The sequence below is a fragment of the Salvelinus sp. IW2-2015 genome, unplaced genomic scaffold (genome assembly GCF_002910315.2).
Source record: "Salvelinus sp. IW2-2015 unplaced genomic scaffold, ASM291031v2 Un_scaffold6578, whole genome shotgun sequence".
Lineage (NCBI taxonomy): Eukaryota > Metazoa > Chordata > Actinopteri > Salmoniformes > Salmonidae > Salvelinus > Salvelinus sp. IW2-2015.
This window is the reverse complement of record NW_019947840.1, coordinates 23,994-34,532: the sequence shown is the minus strand read 5'-3', so window position 1 is coordinate 34,532 and position 10,539 is coordinate 23,994. Positions and strand designations below refer to the sequence as shown.

Below are 10,539 nucleotides of genomic sequence, written 5' to 3'. Positions count from 1 at the left end.
ACAGACAGACAGACAGACAGACAGACAGACGAGAGAGGCGAACAGAACAGACGACGGACGACAGAGAGCGAGAGATGAAGGAGAGAAACGATTAGCGGACGCGACAGACGACGATCAACAGACACAGACAGACAGACAACAGACAGACAGACAGACAGACAACAGCAGACAGAGGAGCAGAGGCAGCAGACGACAGAGACAGAGAGAGAGAGGCAGACAGACAGCAGACCAGAGAGAGAGAGGAGAGGCAGACAGACAGACAGACAGACAGACAGACAGACAGACAGACAGACAGACAGACAGAGAGAGAGAGAGAGGGCGAGACAGACAGACAGAGATGGAGACGAGGCGAGACAGACAGACAGACAGAGAGAGACAGGCAGACAGACAGACAGACAGAAAGAGAGAGGGCGAGACAGACAGACAGACAGACAGAGAGAGAGAGAGAGGGCGAGACAGACAGACAGACAGAAAGAGAGGAGGGCGAGACAGACAGACAGAGAGAGAGGCGAGACAGACAGACAGAACAGACAGACAGACAGACCAACAGACAGAGAGAGAGTGCCAGACAGACAAGACGACAGACAACAGACAGACAACAGACAGACAGACAGACAGACAGATAGATAGATAGACAGAGAGAGAGAGAGGAGAGGACAGACAGCATTGATTAGGATAATAACCTGTTTCTCTTCCCTCCAGACGAGCACAAGTTCCAGATGCGCGCCCACATGTACCAGGTCGAGGCTGATAGCAGCAGACACTACAGGACTCTCAGACCCTTCGCCAGAGTCACCTTCTGACACATACCACACCACGGCCGTAAGTCACAAAACTCTAGATCTAGCTACAGAGAAGCCCTAGAAGAAAAGGGCCTTTGAGGGGGGTAGTTCTAACCAGGGTTGGAGTACCATCTGTTTATTCATTAGAGAGCTAAGTTTCCAAGTGCTATTACTTTGAGAGTTCGATTCATTCCTGACTTACTAACCCAGCCATGTTCTTAGTTTCTACCTCTGACCCAACTGTGTCACTAAATTCTACCTCTGACCCAATCTGTGTCATAATTCTACCTCTGACCCAATCTGTGGCACTAAAATTTACCTCTGACCCAATCTGTGGCACTAAGTTTACCTCTGACCCAATCTGTGCACTAATTACCTCTGACCCAATCTGTGCACTAAGTTTACCTCTGACCCAATCTGTGCACTAATTCTACCTCTGACCCAATCTGTGGCACTAAGTTCTACCTGACCCAATTGTGCATAGAGTTCTACCTCGACCCATCTGTGGCACTAAATTCTACCTCTGACCCAATCTGTGCACTAAATTCTAACTCTGACCATCGTGAAACTTCGTGTACTAAAATTCTACCTCTGACCCAATCTGTGGCACTAAATTCTACCTCTGACCCAATCTGTGCCACTAAATTCTACTCTGACCCATCTGTGGCACTAATTCTACCTCTGACCCAACTGTGGCACTAAAATTCTACCTCTACCCAATCTGTGCACTAAATTCTACCTCTGACCCAATCTGTGTCACTAAATTCTACCTCTGAACCCAATCTGATGCACTAAGTTCTAGCTCTGACCCAATCTGTGGCACTAGTTCCACCTCTTACCTAATCTGTGCACTACGTTCCACCATGACCCAATCTGTGGCACTAATTCATACTCTGACCCAATCTGTGCACTAAATTCTCCTCTGACCTAATCTGTGGCACTAAGTTCTACCTCCTGAACCAATCTGTGGCACTAAGTTCTACCTCTGACCCAATCTGTGGCACTAACTTCTACCTCTGACCCATTCTGTGGCACTAAGTTCTACCTATGACCCAATCGGTACACTAAGTTCTACCTATTGACCCAATCGGTGGCCACTGTGTTCTACCTATGACCCAATCTGTGGCACTAATTCTACTCTGACCCAATCTGTGGCACTACTTCTACCTATGCCCCAATCTGTGCACCAAAGTTCTACCTCTGACCCCAGTCGTGTTCTAAGTCCCTTACCTCTTAGATATCAACCAGACCGTTAACGCCCGACCTGGAACCAGATGTTGTTGATGACCCGGTCACGCTGCATGGAGGCCTAGCGCACCTGGAGCAGACACCGTGCATCTCATCGAGGTGTATAGGACGACGCTCTGGTAGAAAACCAACACCCCCTTCTCTTACTGTACGATATGCCTTCGTTTCAACAGACCAACACCCATTCTCTGACGTTACATATGCCTTCTTTCAACAACCACACCCCCCTCTCTGACGTTACGATATGCCTTCGTTTCAAACAGACAACCCCCCCTCTTCTGACGTTACGATATGCCTTCGTTCCAACACCAACACCCCCTTCTCTGACGTTACGATTATCCTTCGTTTCAACAGACCAACACCCCCTCTCTGACGTTACGATATGCCTTCGTTTCAACAGACCAACCCCCCTCTCTGACGTTACGATATGCCTTCGTTTCAACAACAACACCCCTCTCTGACGTACATATGCCTCGTTTCAACAGACGCAACACCCCTTCTCTGACGTTACGATATGCCTTCCGTTTCAACAGACACACACCCCCTTCTCTGACGTTACGTATATGCCTTCGTTTCAACGACCAACACCCCCTTCTCTGACGTTACGATATGCCTTCGTTTCAACAAACCAACACCCCCTTCTCTGACCTAACGATATGCGCTTCGTTCAACAGACCAACACCCCTTCTCTGACGTTACGATATGCCTTCGTTTCAACAGACCAACACCCCCTCTCTGACGTTACATATGCCTTCGTTTCAACAGACCCACACCCCCTTCTCTGACGTTACGATATGCCTTCGTTTTCAACAGACCAAACACCCCTTCTCTGACGTACGATATGCCTTCGTTTAACAAGACCAACACCCCCTCTCTGACGTTACGATTATGCCTTCGTTCAACAGACCAACACCCCCTCTCTGACCTACGATAATGCTTCGTTTCAACAGACCAACACCCCCTTCTCTGACGTTACGATATCCTTCGTTTCAACAGACCAACACCCCCTCTCTGACGTTACGATATGCTTCGTTTTCAACAAGACCAACACCCCCTTCTCTGACGTTACGGATATGCCTTCGTTTCAAAGACCAACACCCCCTCTCTGACGTTACGATATGCCTTCGTTTCAAACAGACCAAACACCCCTTCTCTGACGTTACCATATGCCTTCGTACATTTCTATAAACAAATACCAATTCTCCTACATCTTTTATCTCTCCACCTCCCACCTTCCGTCTCTTCGTGCTAGCGCATGCCAATACCAGCGTCTGTGTGCAAGCCTTAGACCGACAGTAGCCGTTATAACGTTGAGAAAGTGCGATTGCTGCGTACAGTTCTGAACACGATAAGCGGACAGTCGTAACATCAGAGAAGATGGGCGCGTTGCCTGCTCCCATTCCGGCTCTGCTATGATATATCGATAAATGAACACATATACGTAACGTTCAGAGAACCCACGTGTTGTCTTGCCTATGTACCCCAATCGACAATTGGTATTATCATCTACCACACTCAGAGATAGGTGTTGGTTCTGTATGAATAAAACAACAAAAGCCTGTATCGTTATAGCCGGTTACGATGACTTATAGGGGTATTGCGAGTCTTTGAAATCGATAAGGCAATAATTTCGAGAACTACATGCGCAGGATCGACCAGTTATAGAGTTCTTAGAATATCGTGAAAATGTCTTATAGAGGAGAAAACGACAATGACTGAGCGAAATAATCGATTGGTCTGTGACACGTCAGATAAGCGTTTTATGTTGTTGTATTAGAGTTGCCGGTTAAACGACAAGAGAGACCTATTGCAAAAATTTCATGTACGAACATAACGAGATTACCAATGTTGTAAATGAGTGCCACTCATGGTCAGTTATTAGCATAAGCAACAGCAAGCTCAGTATAAGTAAAGACAAGATTAGCTAGCAAGTCAAGCTAATATGCTAAATTCATACATGTTACATGTCTTTCCGTCCCAGACCGTGAATCACCAAAAGATTAATGTGTTGCGATTGCTTCAGGAGGTTCCCTGTTTATTAGTAATAAACGAAGCTGGCCGCATTATTCCCGTTAACGTCAGAAAGACGTTGAGGGGCAAAATACATTTATGCACGATGCCCGGATGGCCACCGCCCAGCCGTTTGTTTCCTGTTTATACTGTTACTGAACAACACTGCTTCTTTGAAAAAAATGAGCTTTATATGCACTACTAGCCGAGCTAAAAATACTATGACTTATCCGTTTCATTGCCCTGCATGAAACCCCCGAACTGTTAGACTGCCAGCCCACCAGAGATGGACCCATTGGAGTACTTCTAAAGAAACATCTCAGCACATCCAATTGAGAAAAAGCTTTCGATGGTCTCGTCACAGAACACAACGACTTCCATTCGCGGCTTCCTAAACACCGCAAAATGGTGCCGGTTACGATTAAGAAACTGTCCTGCGATCTAATTCGTTTGTAGCACAGACAATCGTCTTCGGCGAAATTCCTTTTGTTCACTTTTACAAGTATGCTCTTAGTAAAAAACCTATTTAAACAATCCATACAATTTGATTATCATGCCAGGTTACCACTTATATTATTATTGCGAGTGTTATTACATTAAAAAATCAACAAAATTAAGGATGAATAGACCAGCGGTAATGAAGCAATAATCGACTCCCAGGAAACGGGGTGCCGATTTTCGTTTATTGAACACATTTCATTGATCAAAATAAAAATATGCCTACCTTTGTCGGTTGGCTGTTTCTTATGTACATGTGATTTTTTTATTGACAGATACCTAAACCTGCCACAAAAGCCATTCAAAAAACAGGGCACTTAGTAAACTCAGAGAAATGATATGGGGTTTTTCTTTCACTTTTCCTTAAAATTGCATAAAGTCACGAAACACAGCTGCTGCGGTTCATTCGATCATATTGCAATGTCTCAAAAGAGAACTCCGATTGAGAAATAAGTATCTCTATACGCTACTGAAACACCGCCTTTTACAAATACATAATACAGTAGCGTTTGATTCTTATTGAAGAATGGAGTCCAGACAGCTTTTTAGAAAACTTTCTGAAATGGACATACACTCCCTACCAGTTTTTTGAGTTTCGTCACAGACAGTAGCATGGCGGTAAAAAGCAACAGACAGGCTCGAGAATTCATTAATATCGAGGTTGAAGGGTTGTGATATGGTCAGAAAACTAGTGACCTAAGCAACAGACAGGTTGAGCCAGTTATTTATGAGTCGTCGCTGCCATCAATCGTCCAAGGAGATCTAGGAAATACTCAGTGTTGAGAATACCGTGTTGAACGCCCCGGCACATTACACGACAGACTAGTCTAGGCGTAAACGTGACCCGAGGAATTTTGTCGACAAGGGAGGTACAGCTCTAGGCCATCTGTTCTGCAGCAACACATCTGGGGGAATGAGAAAGGACATATCGCAGACTACCGTCGCCACGATAGAACCAACACCCCCTTCTCTGACGTTACGATATGCCTTCGTTTCAACAGACCAACACCCCCTTCTCTGACGTTACGATATGCCTTCGTTTCAACAGACACAGTGCCAAGTCTGTTTCTGATCTCTTGGTGCTCACGTTGGCAAGAGATCAGAAACAGACTGGCACCCAGGATATCATTTCATCACTTAAAATGTAAAGTTTAAAGGTTAAATAATAATCAAAGGTGAAAATATATTGGTTTAAGTGAATCCCTTGACGACAGTGACCTTTACAGAATTGATTTATAATCCGGTTGGAGTGTCTCGTGTTGGGACAGACTATTAAAATTGGGTAGCTATCCAGCACCCATTGTTAACTCGAAATGACACAACGACAAGYTTCCAGTTTAACAAAGTTTACTATACTATATGAACACACTACAAGGCTAGGTCCATCAACCCTCTCACTCCCTGCGCAGGCGCACTCTTGACTGAGTGATAGCCCCGTAATAACAGAAGTATAGGGATACTTAAAACATGAACTTAACACCCTTGAGGATTTGTCTCTGTGCTCTGAGATTTAAGCACATATTTATTCACCTCTATGTATCTTGTGCTTCTTTTCTCCCCCCCCCAGGGCAAGGCAGAGTACCTGGGCAGCACGGTGGCAGTGCCCGTGGTGAGGGTGTCAGAGCAGCCCTACTCTCCTCCCCAGCTCCAGTACAGTCCTCTGTTTTCTGGATCCCAGTCTGGAGGAGAACTGCTGGGGGCCTTTGAGCTCATACAGGTAAGACCTTACTGGAGACTGAGGCACAACATGAAACCTATTCCCCTATATAGTACAGTGGATATGTTTGTTTTCTATTCTGTCAAGCTGAGTTGAGGGGGAATTCATAGTTTAGTAAAGCTGAGTTGAAGGGGAATTCATAGTTTAGTAAAGCTGAGTTGAAGGGGAATTCATAGTTTAGTAAAGCTGAGTTGAGGGGGAATTCATAGTTTTGTAAAGCTGAGTCGAGGGGAATTCATAGTTTAGTAAAGCTGAGTCGAGGGGGAATTCATTCTCTGTTCTTTTTCCTCTCGCTCCGTGATTTTTCTCCCACTCTGTGAGTCGTGGTTGTTTGATTGTTATTCATCTCATAGATCCCAGAGTCAGGAGAAGAGTATCTGCCTGCGCTGGACGAACCAGACGGTCAGATCTACCCTGTACCTGGCAACATCAGACCTGTACTGAACAGGTATCGATTAGAGGTGAGAGGGAGATCCACCAACCSACTAGAGMGCAGTAACTCTAGAATAGGTGGCAYGGGATTATTCCACTGTGTATCAGTTGGAATGGTCTGGAGTATGATATGTTTTGTGTATGTACTTTGTTTGGTTGTTCCTATGGGATATTAAAGGTTTCTGTTCTGGGTGTTGTGACGGTGTTCTCTGTGTCGTCCAGGTGTTGTTCTGGGTGTTGTGACGGTGATTCCTTTGTGTCGTTCCAGGGTGGTTGGTTTGCTTGGGGCCTGAGGGAGCTGAAGAGAGGTGGCACGCTCCTGTCTGTGGATGCGTGGCCCAGAGGTGTTTATAGAGTGGGTGCTGGGAAAATAGCCTGCGCTCCTCTGTTATCGCAGCGCCTACAAGACAACCCAAACATTCAAAGCACCAAACCACTGGTGGACGGCGCCTTTTGTACCAGCTGGTAAACTAACGCTTGACGCAACCCAAACTTTCGAGGCCACACTGTGGAGCGGCCTTTGACCTGGTAACTAACCATGAACCAGCCCCAAACCCACCCACACATGTGGACAACCTTTGACCTGGGTAACTTAACGCTGACCAGACCCAATTACCAACCACAACTGTGGGAACAGCCTTTTGACATGGTAACTTAGCCTGACCATAAAGCCCGTACCAACTTCAACCACATCTGGTGGACTACCTTTGTACTGGTAACTAACTGCTGACCAAAACCCAAACTTCACCACACTGGTGGACGCCTTTGACCGTGTGTAACTAACCTGACCAAACGCCCGCATAACTTCACCACACTGGTGGAGCGCCTTGACCTGGTAACTAACCTGATCCAATGCCCAAACTTCACACACACTGGGTGGAACACCTTTGACCTGTAAACTAACCTGACCAACCCGACAACCACCACAGCTGTGGACACCTTTGAAACGCTGGTAATCGTAGGACCTGTACCGGAAGCCCAATACTTCAGCACACACTGGTGGATGGCATCCGTTTGGACTGCTGTGTAACTAACCTTGACCGCAAGCCCAAACCACCGAGCACTGTGGACCACCTTTGACCTGGTAACTAACCTGGACCAACCAAACTTTTCACCACATCTGGTGGACAACCTTTGACCTGGTTAATTCGTAAACGCTTTTGACCAATCTCCAAACGCACACAACTGGTGGACACCTTTTGGACTCTCTGGTAAAAGCTAACCGGCGTGAACCGACGCCAAACTTCACGCAACACTGGTTGTGACACCTTTTGACCCTTGGTAATAACCTGAACCAACTCCAAAACTTCAACCAACACTGGGTGGAAAAACGCCTTTGACTGGTAAGCTAACTGACGAACCCAAACTTCACCACACTTGGTGGGAAACGCCTTTGACCTGGTAATCAACCATGACACGCCAAAACTTCACACACACTTGGTGGAGCACCTTTGACCTGGTAACTAACCTGACCAACCCAAACTCTTCACGCAAGCTGGTGGACGCCTTTGGACCTGGTAACTAACCTGACCAAACCCAAACTTCACTTCACACTGGTGGTAACACCTTTGACCTGGTAAGTAACCTGACCAACCCAAAACTTTCAACCCACTGGTGGAGCGCCTTTGGACCTGGTGTAACTAACCTGACCACCAAGACTTCACCACACTGGTGAGCAGCCTTTTGAACCTGGTAAACTAACACTGACAGACACCAAACTTCACATCACTGGTGGACACTCCTTTGACTCTGGGTAATCTAATCTTGACCAACTCCTAAAATACTTCACCTACAGCTGGTGGATTCACGCTTTTGACCTGGTAGACGTAACTGACTGTCAACGCCAAACCACGCACAACACTGGTGGATGGACGACCTTTTTTGATCCCTGGGTAATTAATACACTGACGAAACCCGGCACACACCAATAGCTGGTGGGATCCACCTTTGGACCTGGGTAACTTAACTACCCAATCCCATAACTGTCACCAACAGGCTGGTGGACACCTTGACCTGTAACTAATCTGCTGAGCCAAGGCCCAAACCACCGACACTAGTGGACACGCTTTTGACCCTGGTTAACCGGTAACCTGACCTAAGTCCATAGACTGGTCACCACGGCGGGTGGTGGACATGACTCTTTGGACCTGGTTAACCATAACGCTGAGCCTAACCCAGTAACTTCATACCAACATGCTGGTGGTACAGCCTTTGATCTCTGTGGGTATACTGTAACGCTGAACGCAAGGCCCAATACTCGCCACATTATGCATCTGGTGGATGTCGCCTTTGACCTGGTAAACTTAAGCTGCTGTACCGAAGCTCCAAACTTCACCAACAAACTGGTGGATAAAGGATCCAGCTTTAACACTGGTAACTAATCGCTGACGCAACCCAAACCACCAACAGGCTGGTGGAACCCTTTGAGTCCTGGTTAACTAACCTGACCGAACCGCAAAACCTATCCCTGGTGGAAGCGAACCAGTTTGACATGGTAAAACATAACCTGACCAAGCCTCAAAACTTCACCACAACTGGGTGGACACCTTTGACTGGTTAACTAACGTCTTGACCCAAGCCCAAACCAAACAACCTGGTGGACATACCTTTTGGACCTGGTAACTTAACCTTGACCGAACCCAAAACTGTCACGCAACACTGGTGGGACACTTTGGATCCGTGGTAACTAACCTTGTACCGAACCCAGAACTTTCAACCCACATTGGTGGAGTACCCTTTTGACCTAGGTAACATTATACCTGACCAACCAAACTTCACCACACTGGTGGACAGCCTTTTGACGCTGGTAACTAACTCTGTACCAAACCCCAAACTTCACCACATCTGGTGGACGCCTTTAACTCTGGTAATAACCTGCCACAGCGCCAAAACCACGCACACTGGTGGAGCGGCCTTGTGACCTGGTAACTACCTGACCAAGCCCAAACCAACACAGCTGGTGACACCTTTGACCTGGGTAACTAACCTGAAACCGAACCAAACTTGCATCTGCACATCTGGTGGATCCACCTTTGGACCATGGTAACTAACTCTGATCCAACCAAACCACCACAAGACTGGGACACCTTTGACTTGGTAACTAACCTGGACTCAACCACCAAGCTTCATACCACACTGGTGGACCACGCTTTGACCTGGAATAACCCTGACCAAATCCCAACTTCACCCACACTGGTGGACACCTTTGACGTGGTAAACTAAACCTGACGCAAGCCCAAAACTTCACTACCATCACTGTGGGGCGCCTTTGACTCTGGTAACTAACCTGAACAACCCAAACTTCACCACACTGGTGGACGCGTCTTTGACCTGGTGCAACTAAGCTGAACCAACCGCAAACTCGACACTACACTGGTGGAACACCTTTGACCTGGTAACTAACCTGAGCCAACCCAAACCAACACACTGGTTGGACACCTTTACTCTGGTAACTAACTATCATTTTATATATTACACAATGTCCACTTCTGCTGTTGGTCAGTCATCCTCAAGGACATCAGACCTGCTTCTTGACTGCATTCCTCAAGGACACCAGACCTGCCTGACTCATCCTCAAGGACACCAGACGTGACTTGGGTCAACTTGCTTAAAGTGACTTGTTGACTAGTCTGCCCACTGTTAACGAGGTAAGATAGTGGACAGGTGTGATCTGTAACGAGGTAGAATAGTGGACAGGTGGTGATTGTAACGAGGTAGAAGTAGTGGACAGGTGTTATCTGTAACGAGGCTAAGATTAGTTGACAGGTGTGATCTGTTAACGAGGTAGAATATGTGGACAGGTGTAATCTGTAACGAGGTAAATAAGTGGACAGGTTGTGATCATGTTAATCG

At 46.7% G+C, this 10,539-nt stretch overlaps 1 pseudogene; it reads left to right on the top strand.

Annotated features, from left to right (window-relative positions):
- LOC112078959 (fer-1-like protein 6) overlaps window positions 1–10,539 on the top strand; it is a 30,037-nt pseudogene that overhangs the window by 5,146 nt on the left and 14,352 nt on the right.